The sequence below is a fragment of the Panthera leo genome, chromosome D1 (genome assembly GCF_018350215.1).
Source record: "Panthera leo isolate Ple1 chromosome D1, P.leo_Ple1_pat1.1, whole genome shotgun sequence".
Taxonomy (NCBI): Eukaryota; Metazoa; Chordata; class Mammalia; order Carnivora; family Felidae; genus Panthera; species Panthera leo.
The window spans coordinates 98,917,558-98,937,433 of record NC_056688.1 but is presented as its reverse complement, the minus strand read 5'-3'; the positions used below and the strand labels follow the sequence as shown (position 1 = coordinate 98,937,433).

The 19,876-nt window shown below is 38.3% G+C and overlaps 1 protein-coding gene across 3 annotated transcripts in view; it reads right to left on the bottom strand.

The window, feature by feature from the left end:
• CD1H11orf49 (chromosome D1 C11orf49 homolog) overlaps positions 1-19,876 on the bottom strand; it is a 198,466-nt gene that overhangs the window by 149,251 nt on the left and 29,339 nt on the right. The window lies entirely within an intron of this gene.

Here is a 19,876-nt window from a genome sequence, read left to right as displayed (position 1 = left end):
AAAGTGAGAGACATAGAAAATGAGTCGTCCTAGTCCTACTAGGAGGCCATAAAAGTCCATCAAGATGTTGGCTCTGCCCTAGAAAGTAGACTGGAATAGGCAAACCAAATTTGTTGGCCCTAACTAAGCTAAGGTCTCACAGGGTAGGATGGGAGACAATGTAGAACGTGACCTATTGCCATCTGATTGGCTATTAGTATTTTTAAAATTTTTTTAAGTTTATTTATCTATTTTGAGAGAGAGAGAGAGAGAGATGGGGAGAGGCAGAAAGAGAATCCCAAGCAGGCTCTCTTTGCACTGCCAGTACAGTCTGACGTGGGGCTCAAACCCACCAACCACGAGACCATGACCTGAGCTGAAATCAAGAGTCGGATGCCTAACTGACTGAGCCACCCAAGCACCCCTTGGCTATTAGTAGTAATATCAACCCTTCATTCTTTTCAGTGATGAGAGTGACATTAATGACAGTGAGGAGCTTGAGCACCATTTAACACCATTCTTTTCTTTCTGCCTCTTTCCACCCTCTTCCACTTCTGCATGTCTCAGAAACTTAATCCAGGGAGTAGTGATGCCATGCCCAAAACATGGATGATCTGCTTGCAAAGAAAACTCAATTCTTTAATAATAAAAAAGTTCCCTGAAAAAGTTTAAGGAAATTTAATGAAAACTTCAGTAATGCTTTAAAAGTTACTTTGTTGTTGTTGTTGTTTACTTTTATTTTTATTTTTGAGAGAGAGAGAGAAAGCATGAGTGGGGGAGAGGGGCACATTCAATGCAGAACCTGATGAGGGCTCAATCCCACGACGCTGAGATCACAGCCTGAGCAGAAATCAAGAGTTGGATGCTCAACCAACTAAGCCACCCACATGCCACATGGTATAAGTTATTAACCTTAGGACCATGAAATCTGTGTGGCTCAATTTATCAGAAATCACGTTTTCTGCATTTGTTGTGACTAGAAAATGTGTGAATTAATCATGGGCTTATGTATTAGAATTAGACAGACCTGGGTTGGAATCATGGCTCTGTCTTTTATAGCCTAATTTTGGATAGTTATTTAATCTACATCTCTTTTCTTCTTGATAAAGAAGGTATGGGAAAAAACATAATTTAACCCTTTCTCAAAATATGGTGAATCAACTTCGTGATCTGAAATCACCTCAGATACCCTGTTAAAATGCAGATTTGTAATCTGACACCATACCAGACTAAGTGACCTTAAATTTCTACTTGGAGCCCAGTAATTTTTTTTTAAGTTTGGTTTTTTTTAATTGCAGTATAGCTGACATACAATGTTATGTTTGTTTCAGATGTACAACATAGTGATTTGACATTTCTACATATACTCAATGCTCACCACAGTGAGGGTAGTCACCATACAACGTTACTGCAATATTATTGACTACATTCTCTATGCTGTACTTTTCAAGGAGCCCAGTAATTTTTAACAAGTACCTTGGTGTTTCTTATGTACCCTGAAGTTTAAGAATCTCTAGTTAAGGGGCACCTGGGTGGCTCGGTCGGTCAAGTGTCTGATTCTTGATTTTGGCTCAGATCATGATCTCACGGTTCACGAGATTAAGCCCCACGTTGAGCTCTGCACAGACAGTATGGATACTGCTTGGGATTCTCTCCGTCTCTCTCTGCCCCTTTTCTGCTTGTGTGTGTGAAAGTGCTCTCTCTCTCTCTCTCTCTCTCTCTCTCTCAAAAAATAAATAAATAAACTCAAAAGAACAAAACAAAACAAAAAACCCACATTCCTGAAGTCCTGGCAGTCCAGTGAAACTTATAAAGCAAGTAAGTTTACCTACCAAAGCTGTATTCAGGAGAGTCTTCATTTGACCATGGTGACCTAAGGTTTCACCACGTTTGCATGGGCCTAGTGTCCAGATGAATGACATGTTTACATTCTGTGACTTATTTTGTCAATATGAGCACTTCCCAAAGCTAACAACCATCAAGCACTGCAAACATTCCCTCGCCCCCCACCTCCAAAAAAGAAGTGAAAACAAAATCAGTGCTTAGGCAACAGGTCATCCAACCGGAAAACGATTTCTCCAAGAAATGGCCAAAACTGAGAGTGAAGAGATAATACATGCTGATATCTGGCATTGTTTTCTACCTTAATATATACATTAAATTGGGAAGAAAAAGGCCAAACTCACATTAAAATCAGTGACACTGTCACCTTTGTATTCTCCTTCCCTTTTTCTACCCACTTACCGTAGTCTTACAAAAAGATCCCTTCCTTGGACTAGATAGGCTTTTTTTTTTTTTTTTTAACTTAGATCTACCTAAGGCTAATCAGGATTGGGGTATTTTGGTTTTGGTTTTGATTCGACGGTAAAAATGAAAGAGCTCTTACTTAGTTGAAAATCTTGCTGCTTCGCCTCCTTAGCTTCAGGGACTAAATGTCAATATGAAAGCCTTTTGAGTGAGAAATATTTTCAGAGCAGTTAGAATCAAAGTACTTTTGTCCTGTTTGGGGCAGGGGATTTTCTGGAAAACTACTTTGCACCAAAAAAAGGTGGGGGGGGGGGGGGGGGAGGAAGAAAGGAGGGAGGGGAAGAAGGAAGGAAGAATGAAAGAAGAAAGAAAGAAGAAAAAGGCCTATATCTGTTTAACATTCATCTACAAATCTGATGTTTACAGATTTTAATAATAGTACATAAAATAACAATAACAATACGCCACACTGCCTCATCATTAACATTTTGTGTAATCCGTTTTCGAGTAAATACGATCTTTATTTTACATACAGCACAAAGGCAGGTGCATCGGTTGATAGCAAAATCATCTGAAAAATGTGGTTTACATGTGTGTGTGTCTGTGTGTGCGTGTGTGTGCATGCCAATCAGCATTTGTGTGAAGTCAGAATTTGTCATCGAATTTCAAAATTTCTTATAAAGAACTGCAAAATATTCACCCCACCTATTCCTAGTTTACAATGTGGAAACAGAAAGCCCTGGTGCTCTTTTTATTTGTGGGTAAAGGGAAGCAGCTTAAGAAGAGCCAGGAAAGGCAGGGAAAAGTTCCTCCGTGCAGAGAATTTCTCACAAGCCAAGAGCGAAGAGCTCTCTTTAACCGCTACTCCCCGGTGGTTTCCTTCACCTGCAGCTCTTATCAGTCCAAAGTTCCCTCTGTGGTTAAGTGCACCACCCAACCCTGGAAGATCCTTGCAGTTTATCAAACTTCAATGAGACAGAAGTTCAAAGCTCTTGCCTGGCAATAAAACATGCAGGGTGTCGTTTTATATTATTTTTTAAATGCAAAGGAATAGGCTTTAATTTATGTGATGATTAAAGAATAAAAACTGCACACCTGCATCCCCAGAGGGCAAAGATATCTGGGCACCTTAGCTGCCCTCCTTGGAAAAAGAAAAACATTTCAGATTGGCTTTTCCTCTTCTGCTTTGCCGTGATTCCTACAACATGCCCGGGATTAAGTTTTCCAGCATGTACCAATGAGGCTCTATTGTTCTGAAATCCACACAAAGGCCAAGGTCCTGTCTTGCTCAGATACCATCACTCTCTGAGATAAGCACTTATAACTTCAACGTGCTGCACTGAAAAATCAAAGTGAAATATATGTAACACTGTATGATTGTTATATGAACCTTGCAAAGGAAGGCAATTGTGGATCAGAAACTTCTTGGTTCTGTTTACTTGCCCCCTGCTGATGGCTTAATCTCTTTATACCACAGTCATTCCTGCTATAAAATGTGTATGATTCTAAGAATGATATATCTAGGGCTGCCTGGGTGGCTCAGTCGGTTAAGTATCCGACTTCGGCTCAGGTCATAATCTCGCAGTTCGTGAGTTCAAGCCCTGCGTCAGGCTCTGTGCTGACAGCTCAGAGGCTGGAGCCTGCTTTGGATTCTGTGTCTCCCTCTCTCTCTCTGCCCCTCCCCTGCTCATGCTCTGTCTGTCTCTCTCTCAAATAAATAAATGTTAAAAAATAAAAAAAAAACCAGAATGATATATCTGATAATGAACTACTTCTTTAGAAAATATTTGGTATATACAAAAAGTAACACATTAATGATTATGTCAATACTGCTACATACTGATTCTACAGATTAAAATGACACAGCAATGTTTTGCAATGGTTAAGAACATGGACTCTGAAGTCAGGCTGACTGGGATTTGATTTTTAGCACTGGCACTTATTAATTCTGATTTTAAGTAAGTTACCTAATCTCTCTGCCCTTTTCTATAAAATTGGGGAATAGTACCTCACCTAAGCTTAAAGTGAGAATTAAATGAAATATGTAATAATCTTGGCATAGTGCTTGGCACATAGTAAGTACACAATAAATATTAGCGATTATTTTTATTATTGTTGTTAGCACTATAGTTGTTACTATGTACCACTCCCAGCCATTGCAAAACTCACAAGACAGTAGGTTTTCTTTTATTTATTTATTTATTTTTATTTTATTTATTTTATTTTTTTAACGTTTTTATTTATTTTTGAGACAGAGAGAGACAGAGCATGAATGGGGGAGGGGCAGAGAGAGAGGGAGACACAGAATCAGAAGCAGGCTCCAGGCTCTGAGCCATCAGCCCAGAGCCCGACGCGGGGCTCGAACTCACAGACTGTGAGATCGTGACCTGAGCCGAAGTCGGACGCTTAACCGACTGAGCCACCCAGGCGCCCCAAGACAGTAGGTTTTCAACACTAATAAACCACCAAGCGGCCAACTTACAAAAGCCACCCCCACTCACTTAAAGTTCTGTTTGCCCAACCAAGGATGTTTACAGATTATCTTCAAGGATTCCTGGGTTATATAAACCCTACACATATAATAATATACATAATCATATGCCCATTTCAGCTATAACCTTTAAACTTGTAGGAAGCATTCACTTATTAACTGCTAATTACTCAAGAGGCTCTAATTTACATGGGGAAAGTCCAGAACTATTTCTTTTTAACTCTCTTCCCAAGCATAAATACCATCAAAGTATTAGCTTGTTTGTTTTGCAATCAAATAAAGGGTCTCATTTAGAAATTATTGCTTGAGGGGCCTAGAATTTCCACCTACATTAATTAGACCATTCATTTTATTATTATTATTTAATACAGAATCCCTATACTAGAATAAACAAGTCTCACTGGGAAAATATTCACATGAACTACTACATATGATATTAATAGATACACATAAAAGCAACAGCAGTATATGTGAAAAGCACAGTATATACATATATTCAACTTTAAATCTGGCTTTTTCCTCCCTTGCCAGAGTCCTCCTGAGAAACATTTTAGTTTTTGAAGCCTCTTGAGATTCAGATGCTGGCTGGCACACATGTTGAATTAAATTAAGACCGTTTGTTCTCTGAGATAAGAAAAGTAACCCTGTTAACCACACAACTTGTCATGTAAACTGTTTAGAAGCTTCAAGTTCAAGATCATTTATAAATCACTAGCATGATTTGATTTGATCCTGTGAAGTGCAAATAGATGGCTTACTCGTTTAAAATGTTAATAGGCCTCTAAAATTAATTATTTACCATCCTCCGTCTTTACTCAGATGTCCTGATGCAGGGATACAGTATGTCCTGGTGACATATTTTATCACCCAGACAAGACCATCTTTGATCTTAGACCACACTAGACCAATTTCCTCTGACCAAAGGAGGTGGGAAATGAGGAAAGCCAGTACATGTAATCCTTATACAACTCAACGAGGTAAGTAATAGACTTTTTTGAAGCTCAGAGAGATTAAGGAACCTGCTAAAGTCTTAACTAATGGCTGATCTAGGTGTGCATGCCAAAGCCTGTACTCTTCCACTATAACCCACGACCTCTCAAAAACAAAAAGCAAAACAAAATAAGAAAAATCCAAAACCCTACAAAGTGTCCCATTTTTTACTGTATTATCGAGAAATTCTGGCTATCCATTATAAATACTAGAAAAGAAGCTTAAATTGGTAAACCAGACACTTAAAAGCATTTGTATGGTCTTTATTTTTTTTAATGTTTATGTCTAATTACACATGTAATTATTTTTAAAGATTCCAACAGTACAGAAAAAGTTAAAAACCAATCCCTGTTCCCATTGACAACAGTTGTTATCAGGTTGGTATGCACACTTTAAAAAATACATAATTTGTGAGCTTGGTTTAGTTTTGTTTTTAAATAAATGACACATATTTTTCTGAACCTTGCTTTTTTTTCACTCAACCATGTCTGGAGATCATTTATAAAATAATACGGAACCAACTTACCCTTGTAGTATTTCTCAATGGCAAATATTTCTCTATTAATAAATATTTAAGTTGTTTTCATATTTTCACTATAGCAAATCTTGCTGTGTTGAACATTCTTGTACATGGTTCCCTGTGCATATGTGGAAGTTTTTCTATGAAATTGGCATGTGACAGAATGCACATATCTTTGTGGGGTTTTTTTTTCAGTTTTATTACGAAATAATTGACAAACATCATCCTATAAGTTTAAAGCATAGAGAGCAACAGTTTGATTTACATATATTATGAAATGATTATCACAATAGGTTTTGCTAACAGTCATGACATAGGTACAATAAAAAGAAAAGAAAAAACATTTTTCTCCTTGTGATGAGAACTCTTAGGATTCACTCTCTTAACCACTTTCCCATGTATCATACAGCAGTGGTAACCATAGTCATTATGCTATACATTACATCCCCAGTCCTCATTTATCTTATAACTAGAAATCTGCACCCTGCCTCTCCTCCACCTCCCTCTGATTCCCTCTCCCACACTGCTTCTGGCAACCACATGTCTGATCTCTTCTTCAATGAGTTTGAGTTTTCGTTTGTTGTTTTCTTTAGAGTCCATATATAAGTGAAATCAAACAGTATCTGTCTTTCTCTGACTTATTTCACTTAACATAACACCTTCAAGATCCGCCCATGTTGTTACAAATGGTTGGATTTCCTCATTTTTTTGTAGCTGGATAATATTCCACTATATGTATACACCACAACTTCTTTATCCACTCATCCACTGATGGACATTTAGGCTGTTTCCATGTCTTAACTGGTGTAAATAATGTTGCAATGAACATTGGGGTGCAGTTATCTTTTTGACTTAGTGTTTTCATTTTCTTTGGATATATTCCCAGAAATGGAATTGCTGGATCATAGGCTAGTTCTATTTTAATTTTTTGAGGATCCTCTATACTGTTTTCCATAGTGGCTGCACCAGTTTATCATCCCACCAGCATTGCACAAGGGTTCCCCTTACTCCTCATCTTCATGTTTACTTACATATATACAATTGCTTTACAAAGAGTTATTCCAATTTATATTCTTCCCAGCCATGAGAATATCTGTTTTCACTATCCTTGGTCCAAGACTTTGTAATTTTGCCAATTTAACAGTTATAAAATAGCTTTTCACTCTTGTTTTAACTTTAGTCTTCTTAAGTACAAATTAAGTTAAGCATATTTACATGTTTATTTGTATTTCTTCTTCTGTGAATAATCTGCTAGTATCCTTTGCCCATTTTCCTCTCTGGTTCTTCTTTCTTCTCCTTTATTTGTAGTTTTTTTTTCTAATTCTATATATGTTGGAAATATATATATATCTATCTTATGGCTTTTCTTTTAATTTGTGGTATCTTGCATTGTACAGACATTTTAAATGTTGATATAGTCAAAAGTATTTTACTGTGGCTTTTGTGCTTTGTGTATTGTTCAGATAGACCCTCTCTACTCCAACTATTTTTTTTTTCTAGTATGATCTTTAGTTTAAGTAACTGTGTCCCTTACCAAATCATGAATTCACAATTAACATAGTGAGCATAATATAAAAAGAAATTTAAAATTTACCATAGACAAAAATAAAGTAAAAGTGTTAACCCCAAATCAGGCCTCTTCAAACGTTAACTAGCTCCAAATATAAAACAGCTGTGTGTCAAGTTTAACTTTGGGAGCCCAGAAAAAATTGTAAGTGAATCACACACTGCATACAAATATCCTGATAAACATCCTTGATATAAATGCAGGAGGCTTCCCTTCTCTAATAGCTCTTAATCATTACAGGGTTTGCTTACTGGTAGTTAAACCTATAAATATAATAATAACAACAGCTAACATTTATTAAACTCTCTGTGCAAGACAGCCTTCTAAGCATTTTATGGCTCTTAATTCATTTAATTCTCACAACAAACCTATGAGATGGGTACTTTTCTTTTATCTCCATCTTATAGATGAAAAACGGAAGACTCAGATATGTAACTTACCCAAAGGTTAACAGTCTAGTGAGTAGCAGAGACAGGTTTGAATCCAGGCCTGTGGTCAAGACTGCACTATACCACAGCCTTTAAAAAGCTATCTATCTATGCAGCATGACATGTGTCAAATGGAATTTTCTAAGGACAGAGCTACAAATTAAGAAAAGATCTTTCACATTAAAAGTTCATTATAAAACACACAAAACTAATAAAATGCATTTGGGCATCCAAACCACCACAGTGCTGCTATACAGCTGGTCAAACTCAAATACTAAAAGACATGCTGGGGGCAAACAAAACATCACACATATGTTAACATCACCTGTGACAACCAGAAAACAAGAGGTCACTAAAGATCTTTATGTAAAGTGGAGGACGGAAAACTGAGGTCTATTTCCCTCAACCAATAGAGGTATTGTACAAGTTAACAGCTGTGCAAAGCTGAGTGCTTTGACATTCAAAGAGTCTCTAGTCAGCCATTAATCCTTCCTTCTTCCCTTCTTCCTAAAACTGGTGATTTTTGATATTTGGGGGATGTCAATGAAGGCTAAGTACCTACATCCTATTGCTTCAGTATTTCTAGCCTAAATCTCATAATACAGAATTAGTAGTTTGGAGTCAATTTCATGTGCCAGAAGCTACAGAAAAAAAAAAAAAAAAAAATTTAAGGAGGCATTTACAGAGATCCAAACTTAAAGTACTCAGCTGACCATAACAAAGTGTACTGAGAACATCAGAGAAATCTGAAGTGGCACTTAAGTTTCCCACAGTTACAATCTATGGGACACATGAAGAACCCACGTAATAATTGTCATTACAACAGCTTTGCAAAAACAGTTACTTGTAGAGCAGTATTGTTACCAAATCAACTCCATAAACATTCATAAAACCACAAGTTAAATAAAACCCTATAAACTGACAAACATGGAGTAAATCAAGTGCCACTCATAATGAATGTCATGTCAGGCAGGGAAGCATTAAAGTTACAAGGTGAGGGGCGCCTGGGTAGCTTAGTCAGTTAAGCGTCCAACTTCGGCTCAGGTCATGATCTCACGGTTCATGGGTTTGAGCCCCCATCGGGCTCTGTGCTCTCGGTCCAGGGCCTGGAGCCTGCTTCCGGTTCTGTGTCTCCCTCTCTCTCCGCCCCTCCCCCCCTCATGCTCTGTCACTGTCTCTCAAAAAATGAATGAACGTTAAAAAAATTTTCTTAAGTTACAAGGTAAAAATTAATTGTGCTGTATAGTCATCAAAGGTTGTAGCCTTTGGGGAAACCCATGCATTTACAGATTATTAGCAATTTTATTTGGGATGCAATTAACTATGAGTATACAGATTAGTGGTTTTGATGCAACAAGGTACTAATGCAATAACTTATCAATTTCTTGGCATTTTGCATTCAAACTATTTCACAGGAACTAGCTGGCACTCACAATAGCTCATATAACAATAAAAGGACCTCATTTAGTCTAATGGCAGAAAAGTACAGAAATAAGTTCTAATTTAAGGCAGCTGAAAACTCATGGGCTTAGAATTCCTGATCCTCTCTCTTCTGCTTGATACTGCCTCCCTATGGAGGTAGGGATTCTCTTTCAAATGAGAGTCTCAAGTGTCAAATCCCCACTCAGAACTCTGTCTACACCCTGCTTATGAGATATGGCTGTAATAATGCCCAATAATCCCTTTGAGTTACTATTTTTGTGATGAAAGTAAAGATACTATTGTAGATATTTATAGAGACTCTAGAGGCTGAGGCCAAAGTATACAAAAGTCATAGAGTGAATGGAACAGCATAGGCTAGGCCAGCCCTAATTTAGTTTACACAGAAAACTCATGCCAACGCATACCATATCATCTAAATCAATAGCCTAAACACCAAAGTACCCTATGGAAATATACTTAGGGACCTATTTTACCAGACCAACATCATTTTTGACTCATCATCACTCTCAGCTACATTGCCATGTCCAAGCCTCCCTTTCCTGCCAAGCTCAAGTCAACTGCCACCTTTTTTGTGAAGCTTTCCCTGATTCTCCCCGATCCAGAAGTAATCTTTCTTTTCCTGATCTCCCTAAACACCTATTTTAAATATTTCCAATGGCACTTTCTACCTTGATACAGAGTTATTTGTGTTCTACATGTGTTACCTTCTTTGTTAGACTCCCTACTCCTTAAAGACTGATAGTTACCATGACTCATTTATCTTTTATCCCCTTTAACACCCAGGACCATTCAGTGTCTTCCACATACAAGTCATTCAAATATTTACTGAATGAATACATAAACTGTATCACTATTTATACACTGTGGTGTTATTCTTTATTCAACTCAACCATTTCAGGATTGTGCCTCCCAGGTGGGAAACACTAAGTACCAAAACACATTCTGTTACAATATTAGGGTTCTTACAGGAAGCCACTTTTGTCCGGTTCTCAACCCCTCCTTCTGTTGCCTTTTTACTGTTCCTTCCCTCTATTCCAATGAGAAAGCACTTGTTCCTTCCATTGTTACTAAGAGCCTCATTATGTTCAAGGTAAAGTGAAAAAATGCATTCGATGCAATTACCAGTTCCTCACAAATTTGGGGGCTGCTTGTCATTTCAACATCCAAGACTTGAATAAAAGCAAGTCCAAATTCTTTTCACTCCTAAGAATGATTTTCTTTTTTTCTTTTTAGACAAAATGGAAGCACCCAGCACAGGAAGCAGTCCTCAGTAAGCCACCGTTCATAAACAGCTTTGCGGCAAGCATAACAAAGGTTCTGTTGTGCTCTTGCGTGGCAGGGCCAGTGAGCAGCAGGGGCAGATGAACTCTTTAAGAAACAAAGGTTCTGTCTTCATGCAAATGTTTGCATTAATAAAAAATGAAGAAAAAGATATAGAAAATGCAGGCTAGCTGGACATAATAGGTCTCTAAACGGGAGGTTTTTCACATTTTTCAGGCGGAGTCAGCAGGTCTTTTAAAAACTTTGTCATTCTGAACATTTCACAGACATCACAAGAAAGACATGCAAATAACAGAAGCAAATCAAAGGACATCCCGCTGCTCTGCTGGCGCCTCCCTCATCCATGCCTGGTTTGTCATTTTCTGTTAACCCTAGTGCTGGCTGCTGTTTTGTTGAGGAATGGAGTCCCTAGCCCATGTGGCAGTACATGTTCAGCCAGCTGGCCCCTGCACTGATGACATTACAATGCAAGCCATGTACTACCACTCAGGGACACGTGCTGCCAGGCAACAAGTTCCAATGTGGGTTTTTTACACAGCCGGCTTGCAAATCTGCATGGGAAAGAACCTCTAAACTAACCACTTAATAAGACATGATCTTCTCGAGTGTGAGGATCACTGAGTGGTTCTCTGAAGATGGACCAGTCTTTCAGAATAAAATGGACAATAAGGGCCTTCAAATAAATATACAAAATCTAAAACCTGTGAGGGGAGAGGTACTGTACTATGTGCTCCAGCTGTGTTATCTCATTTTACCTTCACAACCACCACTTCAGGTAGATATTTACTATCCCCGTTTTACAGCTAAGGAAATCGAGGTTTACAGAGGTTATGAGCTTGCCCAAGGTCACCCAGCTAATAATGGCAAGCCAAGACTCAAAACTGCCTGATGGCAAATTCTGCTCTACTCTATTCATTTTCCTCACCCCTTACTTCTATGTCTTGTGATTGAAACCCAGCTGACCATATCACAATGACCATATTTACCCACTGCAGGGTCACTGAAGTGTCCCTTTTTCTCCATCTTAATCATTAGGAGTCTTTATCATTCATTTCTAGATTTTCTTCTTTTTTTTTTTAATGTTTACTTTTTGAGAGAGAGAGAGAGAGAGAGAGAGAGAGAGAGAGAGAAAGCAGGGGAGGGGCAGAGAGATAGGGAAACACAAAATCTGAAGCAGACTCCAGGCTCTGATCTGTCAGCACAGAGCCCGACATGGGACTTGAACCCATAACCCATGAGATCATGACCTGAGCCTAAGTTGGAAGCTTAACCAACTGAGCCACAGGCACCCCATTATTTTAAGAGTGAGTGGCTTTTTTTTTGGGGGGGGGGTTAGGTCATGATAAGAATCTACTTAAAGCTGCAAATACTTTCTCACAGAAAAAATGCATATAATTTAATATGTTCTACATAATTTAGAGCATTTGAGAACCTCCTAAGGTTCACCTATAGCTCCCCTGAGAGTTCGTGACCTACATGTTAAAAAAAAAAAGAAGAAGAACCCAGAACCCACATCTCTCTTCCCAGGAGAACATAGTGGGGTTTCTTTCACAATGATGGCCTATCAAATCCCCTGACCTGAAAACTCCTTGTCCTCCTCCATGTCCATTGAACACACTATTCCTCTTCACTAGGACTTGAAATCACTTACGTCCTCCCACAGATTGTCCCACTGGCCTCTCTTGGTTGTACTAAACTTGGAACCAGTAGCCAATCACTTCATTACTATTCTCAGCACTGCTCCTGAATTGCACAAGCTTAAGGAGTGGAAGGATTTTAAGATCATACCGTTCAACTCCCATTATTTTATAGATAAAGAAATTGAAGGGATGCCTGGCTGGCTCAGTTGGAGGCGCCTGTGACTCTTGATCTCAAGGTCATGAGTTTGAGCCCCACATGAGATAGAGACATTACTTAAATGGAACTTAAAAAAAAAAAAAAAAAGGAAATTGAAATCCTTCCTCATTCTTTTCACTCTTGATTCAGCAATGGAAAGTACTTGGGCTTGCTCAAATGCAGTTCTGAAGTTCTTCATATTTTTATCTATAACCACATTGCCAAAGTTTTTGTTTATACAAAGCAAGCAAATAAGTCATGGCAAAACTAAATTATTTTCAAATACTTTTTTTCATACTATGGACCCAACCTTCTAACAATTTTTTTAAGTGTTTATTTATTTATTTTGAGAGAGAGAGAGTGTGTGTGGGGGGCAGAGGCAGAGAGAGGGAAAGAGAGACCAAGAGCATGAGCAAGCAGGGAGAGGGGAAGAGGAAGAAAGAGAATCCCAAGTAGGCTCCGTGCTGTCAGCACAGAGTCTGACATGTGGCTCGATCCCATGAACCTTGAGATCATGACGTGAGCCGAAACCAAGAGCCAGACGCTCAACCTACAGAGTCACCCAGGTGTCCCTGAACCCAACCTTCCAAATGGAATAGTCAAATTATATTATCCTGGCTTCTTTTATCCTACTGATAGTCTGTTGAGATCTCTTGTACCAATTATAATCCAGGAAAAGTTATAAATAAATTTTGTCTTGTTCTGTAAGTGACAAATGATAACAAGTATTACAAAGAAAGTGTTACCTTTATTTAATATAATGGTTGGCTAGAAGATAATCTAAGTACTGATAATCAGACCACTGGATTATACTAAGACCTTAGTTTGGAGACAGCCAAACGAGGCAAATTATTACATGCCTTTATGATAAAGGCAGAAAAAGAGTGCATTTTAGAAAAAGTAAAGAAAGAGGTCATATCAGAAAAACAAAATGGCTTAGCAATACTGGAAACTTAGGAGAAACAAAACATAATCCTATCATATAGATTTAAAAGAGCTAGTTGAGGAGTGCCTGGGTGGCTTAGTCAGTTAAGTGTCCAACTTCAGCTCAGTTCATGATCTCACAGTTCACGGGTTCGAACACTGCGCTGGGCTCTGTGCTGACAGCTCAGAGCCTGGAGCCTATTTCGGATTCTGTGTCTCCCTCTCTCCCTGTCCCTCCTCTGCTTGTGCTCTATCTCTCTCTCAAAAATAAGTAAACATTAGGGGCGCCTGGGTGGCTCAGTCGGTTGGAAGTCCAACTTCAGCTCAGGTTATGAACTTGCTTTCGTGGGTTTGAGCCCCACGTTGGGCTTTGTGCTGACAGCTCAGAGCCTGGAGCCTGCTTCGGAGTCTGTGTCTCCCTCTCTCTCTGCCCCTCCCCCATTCACACTCTGTCTCTTTCTTTCAAAAATAAATACAGTGTGTGTGTGTGTGTTTTTTTTTTATAAAAGAGCTAGTTGAATAAAAGCAGTTGTCTACAGAGCATAAGAGAGGAAGAAAGGGGTAAATTGGGACAGAGTGGGAAGAATTCCTCTCAATGCATGTCTCATTATATATTTTTTGAACCTCTGAATGTATGACCTAGTTAAAGCATATGTATACATGTACAGTATATATAGTGTATATTAAGTATGTATATATAAGCATATATTAATACTGTAAATGTGCACAGTTAAAAAGATTGCAGGTTGAGACAATGTGGATTCTTTTCTTTTTTCTTTCTTTTTATTTTATTATTAAGTGAACTCTTACCCCCAATGTGGGGCTTGAACTCACAACCCCAAGGTCAAGAGTCTCACGCTCCACTGACTGAGCAGCCAGGCATGCCAGTGGATTCTTTTAGTAACAGCTTTATTGAGATATAATTCTCTCACCATAAAATCCACCCTTTTTAACATGTACAATTCAACAGTTTTTAGTTGTGCAGCCATCCCCACTACCTAATTTCTTCATTTCTTCAAGCCTCCAAAATAAGTACCCATTTGCAGTCAGTTCCTATGCCCTCTTCTCCTAGACCCTGGAGACTATTCATCTATTTTTTTGTCTCTACTGATTTGCCTACTTTGGTCATTTCCTATAAATGGAATCATACAATACGTGGCCTTTTGTGACCGCCTTCTTTCACTTAGCATCTCATTTTTGAGGTTCATCTATATCGTAGCTTGTGTCAATACTTCATTCTTTTTCTTGCTGAACACATTTCATTCTGAGTTTGCCACATTTGTGTATCCATCCATCAATTGTATTCACCTTCTGGCTATTATGAACAATGCTGCTATGAATATTTGTGTACAGATTTTTGCACGGACCCTTTTAATTCTCATGGGGATACACCTAGGAGTGGAAGTGCTGATCATATGGTAACTGTATGTTTTATCGCCAAACTGTGTTCAAAAGTGGCTATGTCATTCTATAATCCTACCAGATACGAATGAGCGTGTAATTTCTCCACATTCTTGCCAATACTTGTTATTGCCCAACTTTGTATTTTACCCATCTTAGTTTGAAGTAGTATCTCATGGCTTTGATTTGCATTTCTTTGGTGAATAATAATATTGAGCACTTTTTCATGTGTTTATTAGCCATATGTATGTCTTCTCCTGAGAAAGGCTTAGTCAAAGTCTTTCCTTTTGTTAAATTTTATTTAAGGTTTTATTTTAATTTCAGTATAGTTAACACATAGTGTTACATTAGTTTCAGGTGTACAATATAGTGATCCTATGTAATTCTATATATTGCTCAGTGCTCAGTATGATAAGGGTGCTCTTTAATCCCCATCACCTATCATCCATTCCCCACCCCTCTCTCCTCTGGTAAGCATCAGTTTGTTGTCTGTTTCTTGGTCTGTCTGTCTGTCTTTCTTTTTTACCTTTGCTTGTTTGTTTTGTGTCCTAAACTCCACATATGCATGAGATCATATGGTATTTGTTTTTCTCTGGTTTCACTTAGTATTATACTCTCTAGCTCTGTCCATGTTGTTGCATATGGCAAGATTTCATTCTTTTTTATGGCTGAATAATATTCCAGAGACCATGCAGATTCTTATAGGCAATATAGTAGTATTTTTTAAGCTTATTTATTTATTTTAAGAGAGAGTGTGTGTGTGATGGGGGAACAGGAGTGGGGGAGGAGGAGGAGGAGGAGAAGAGAGAGAGAGAGAGAAAGAGAGAGAGAGAGAGAGAGAGAGAGAGAGAGAGAGAGAATCCCAAGGAGGCTCCATGCTCAGCACAGAGCCTGACATGGGGCTTGATCTCGCAACCATGAGATCATGACCTAAGCCGAAATCAAGAGTCGGGCACTCAACTGACTGAGCTACCCAGGTGTCCCTACAGTAGTATTAATAAAGCATTTATACAGTGGGACTTTGATTTCCTCAGAGATGAGAAAAAAACTAAAGTAAAAGGAACTAAAGACATGTATAGATTAAAAGGTTCAAAATTAAACCAATATACCCCTTGTATTTTCTTGGGTTTTTTTCCTTTCTCATTTTTCTTTCCTTTTTTGTTTACTTAATATTATATTTTTAAAAATTTAATGTAGTACTTTGTTTTGACATTATAAGTATTCCCTTATACAAACATTACTGAACATAAAAATATGTCCCTAGAATTTTTAGTTTTTCCTGCGCAAATCACTTTGCTATTTTCCCTATTGGAGATATATCTCTGTGATTCCTTCCCTAGTTCCTCCAATTTCCAGTGATCTCTTTTTTTTCTGAATTCCTATTACTTATTACATAGCACTTGATAGCATACTGACTGTGTTACACTTATTTCATCTGTAAATGTCTTCAACTATATTGCAATGCAATTGAAAACATTGCTTTATTTGTTTAATAATTATTTATTTAATACCTAAGTGTTGTCTTTGTCCTTGAGGAGCTTACCATCTGTTGAGCAACAGACACACAAGTTAATGATTATAATATAGTATGATAATTGTTATAAAGGAGGTATATATAAAAAGTGTAAAGAGAAAGAGTTGCTTTGTTGCCTTAGATAAAGAGTTTCAGAGGAGGAATATTTAAGCTGAGAAAGGAGATGAAAGAATTTGCCACGTGAACAAGTGGAGGGAGGATATTCAATAGAGACATATCAGCACATGCAGAAAGATGAAGATATTTTTTTAAAAAGTTAAGTTAATTTATTTAGAGAGAGAGAGACAGCACAAGTGGGGGAGGGACAAAGAGAGATGGAGAAAGAGAGAATCCCAAGCAGGCTCAGTATTGCCAGTGCAGAGCCTTATGTGGCGCTCGAACCCATGAAGCGTGAGATCGTGACCTGAGCTTGAAACCAAGATGCCACCCAGGTGCCCCTTAATTTTTTTTTAATGTTTGTTTATTTTTGAGAGAGACAGAGCATGAGCGAGGGAGGGGCAGAGAGAGAGGGAGACAGAATCCGAAGCAGGGTCCAGGCTCCAAGCTGTCAGCACAGAGCCTGACGCAGGGTTCAAACTCACGAACTGTGAGATCATGACCTGAGCTGAAGTCAGACACAACCGACTGAGCCATCCAGGAGCCCCAAGATATTTTTCATATTTGCATGGCAGATCTGAAAAACTAAACACAGTTCAGTACTGCTAAGATATAAGCCTAGACACCATCATCATTACAAAAGGCCTTATAAAGAGCACAGATTTGGGGAAACCACTGAAGGATTTTGAGCAAGAAAGTAACAATCAGAATTCTATTTCTGAAAGATTACTCTGGCAGCACTGTGGAAGAACTGGAGGGAGAAAGGTACAGATCCAAGTACAGAGGCACAGATATAACTCAAGCAGTTGTTGAAATGGTCCAGGCCAGAAATAACAAAGACCTGACTTAGGGAAGTTGCAGTAAGAATGACAGATCAAAACAAAAGAGGGATAACCAACAGAAGTTGTTAAATGATTGACTATGAGAAGTAAAAGATGAGAGGGAATTTAGGATGATTTCTGGGCTCCCTTCTGGGGCATTTGGGAATACGATGGCTCCATTTACTAAGATCAAACAAAGGAGGAAGAGTCTATATTATATCCCGTATAGATCTTTTGCAGTATCAAGCATAGTGCTGAGTACACATATAGTCACTTTATTCTGTTGACCAACTGGCTATACTGAAAAAAAACCAGAGAGCTTTCTGCTTACTGATCTCAACTGACCACTCTCCTGAAGTTGGTATTAATCACCAAGCATCAGCATCAGAAAAGAACTTCTGGGCAGAGGATCACTGGAGTGGACTAATTTATCCAGGAAATAAAATAGGCAGTGTATATGTGAATGTGAGAGGTGTGTGTATGTGTGTGTGTGTGTGTGTGTGTGTGTGTATACACATGTGCACCTGTATGCACGTGTGTGTGTGCATGCATGTGCTGGGGAGGAAAGGGGAGGACAATTTATAACAGAAGACATCCATATATTTATATAAGGCTGTGACAAAGACTGCTAGTTGCCTACCTCTTCCTCTTTAGAAACATACTCCAATTTTTACCTGGGCTCATGGCCACTGGTATAAAAATCATATTTTCTCAGCTTCTTTTGTAGCCAGACTTTAGTCATGTGATTAAGCTATAAAATAAAAGTACAATATTGTGTGGGTCTTCTAGATAATACTTAAATGGAACTGATTCAGCTGAAAGATGTCCCTTATTTACTACTCATGGATCGTGAGGTAAAAGATGGAATCTCTGGTTAAGATGTTGGAGCAAAAAGATGGAAACCTGAGTCCCTGATTATACCTTGGAGCATACCATACCAGTCATGGACTCTTTTCCACAAAAGAGGAATAATCTAACTTGTTCAAACCATATTATTTTAGGTTTTTCTGCTGTATCCAGACAAACCTGCTGTTAACATAAAGCATCTATATATTTTCCCAAAAGTATCAATGGAGGGATCAAATTAATGTATCAATCAGAATGCTCATTGGCCTATTCATGGATCTAGGTTAGTGCATATGAAAAAGGCACACAGCGTTTCAGATACTTTCCTAGCATTTGGAGAGATGTGCTTACCATTGCTGCAAACAGGTAAGGTCTTAATGACTTTCATAACTTGAACAGTAATATTTCTAACACCCCTGAAAGTTTACTAAATACTTTCACATACATTATCTCTTTGAACCTTGCAACCAGCCTAGGGGTCAGATAAGACAGGGATTATTATCTCCATTTTACACATGAGCAAATTGCCCAAGGTCACACAGCTTGGAAGTGGTAGAACAAAATTTTGAACTTGAATTTCATGAGTGTAAATATTTTCCACCGAATCATAGAATTAGGGTAATTCTTACAGAAATTTAGAAAGTTTAAAATGACCCCAATTAATACCAAATAAGTGATATAAACATGATTATAAAACAGACCACAAATCAGTGTGTTGGTATTTCATAGAACTTACATAAAGACTTTACTTAAAGTTAATTTTTCCACCTACTGAGGAAACATTCTGTTCAGTTTTAGAACTGATGACACACCATGTCCTTCTGAGATGCTGTATTTTGCAGCAGAGTGAACAAATGAGGGGCTGCACATGGATTTAGAAGTAGCAAAGGGGAAGTAAGCAGAACTTCTCGCTAATGACAACTTCTCTTCGGACAATCTAAGTCAGATTCTACTCAGTTCCACCTGTTGGTGGTATTAAGATGCTTCTACAATTGCTTCCAGAAATTGTTCTTCAGAAAATGTATACGGCTTAAATAACTGGACTCATGAAGGAAAAGCAAACTGACCTTCAGTCCAGCTCTTAAAAAAGTGAATTGATCTCATTCCTGCATTGCCATGCTACAGAATGGCATCCAGGCTCAACAGCACAAGTAAGGGGGTCTCATTATAATCCCTGTCCTACACATGCTTCCTTGGGGTATTATGGAAGGTATTTAACCCTTCAACTTAATGCCTTCATTAGATTATGGGGGAGAAGGATATTTTACTCCCCAGAACTATCTGGAAGGGTGAATAAGCAAAAGTAAACATGTTGCTTGTAGAATGTTTAATATAAATGGACATGGAGAATGAAAGTTACTACATTCTTGGGGCGCCTGTGTGGCTCAGTCAGTTAAGCAACTGACTTGGGCTCAGGTCATGATCTCATGGTTGATGAGTTCAAGCCCCACATTGGGCTCTGTGCTGACAGT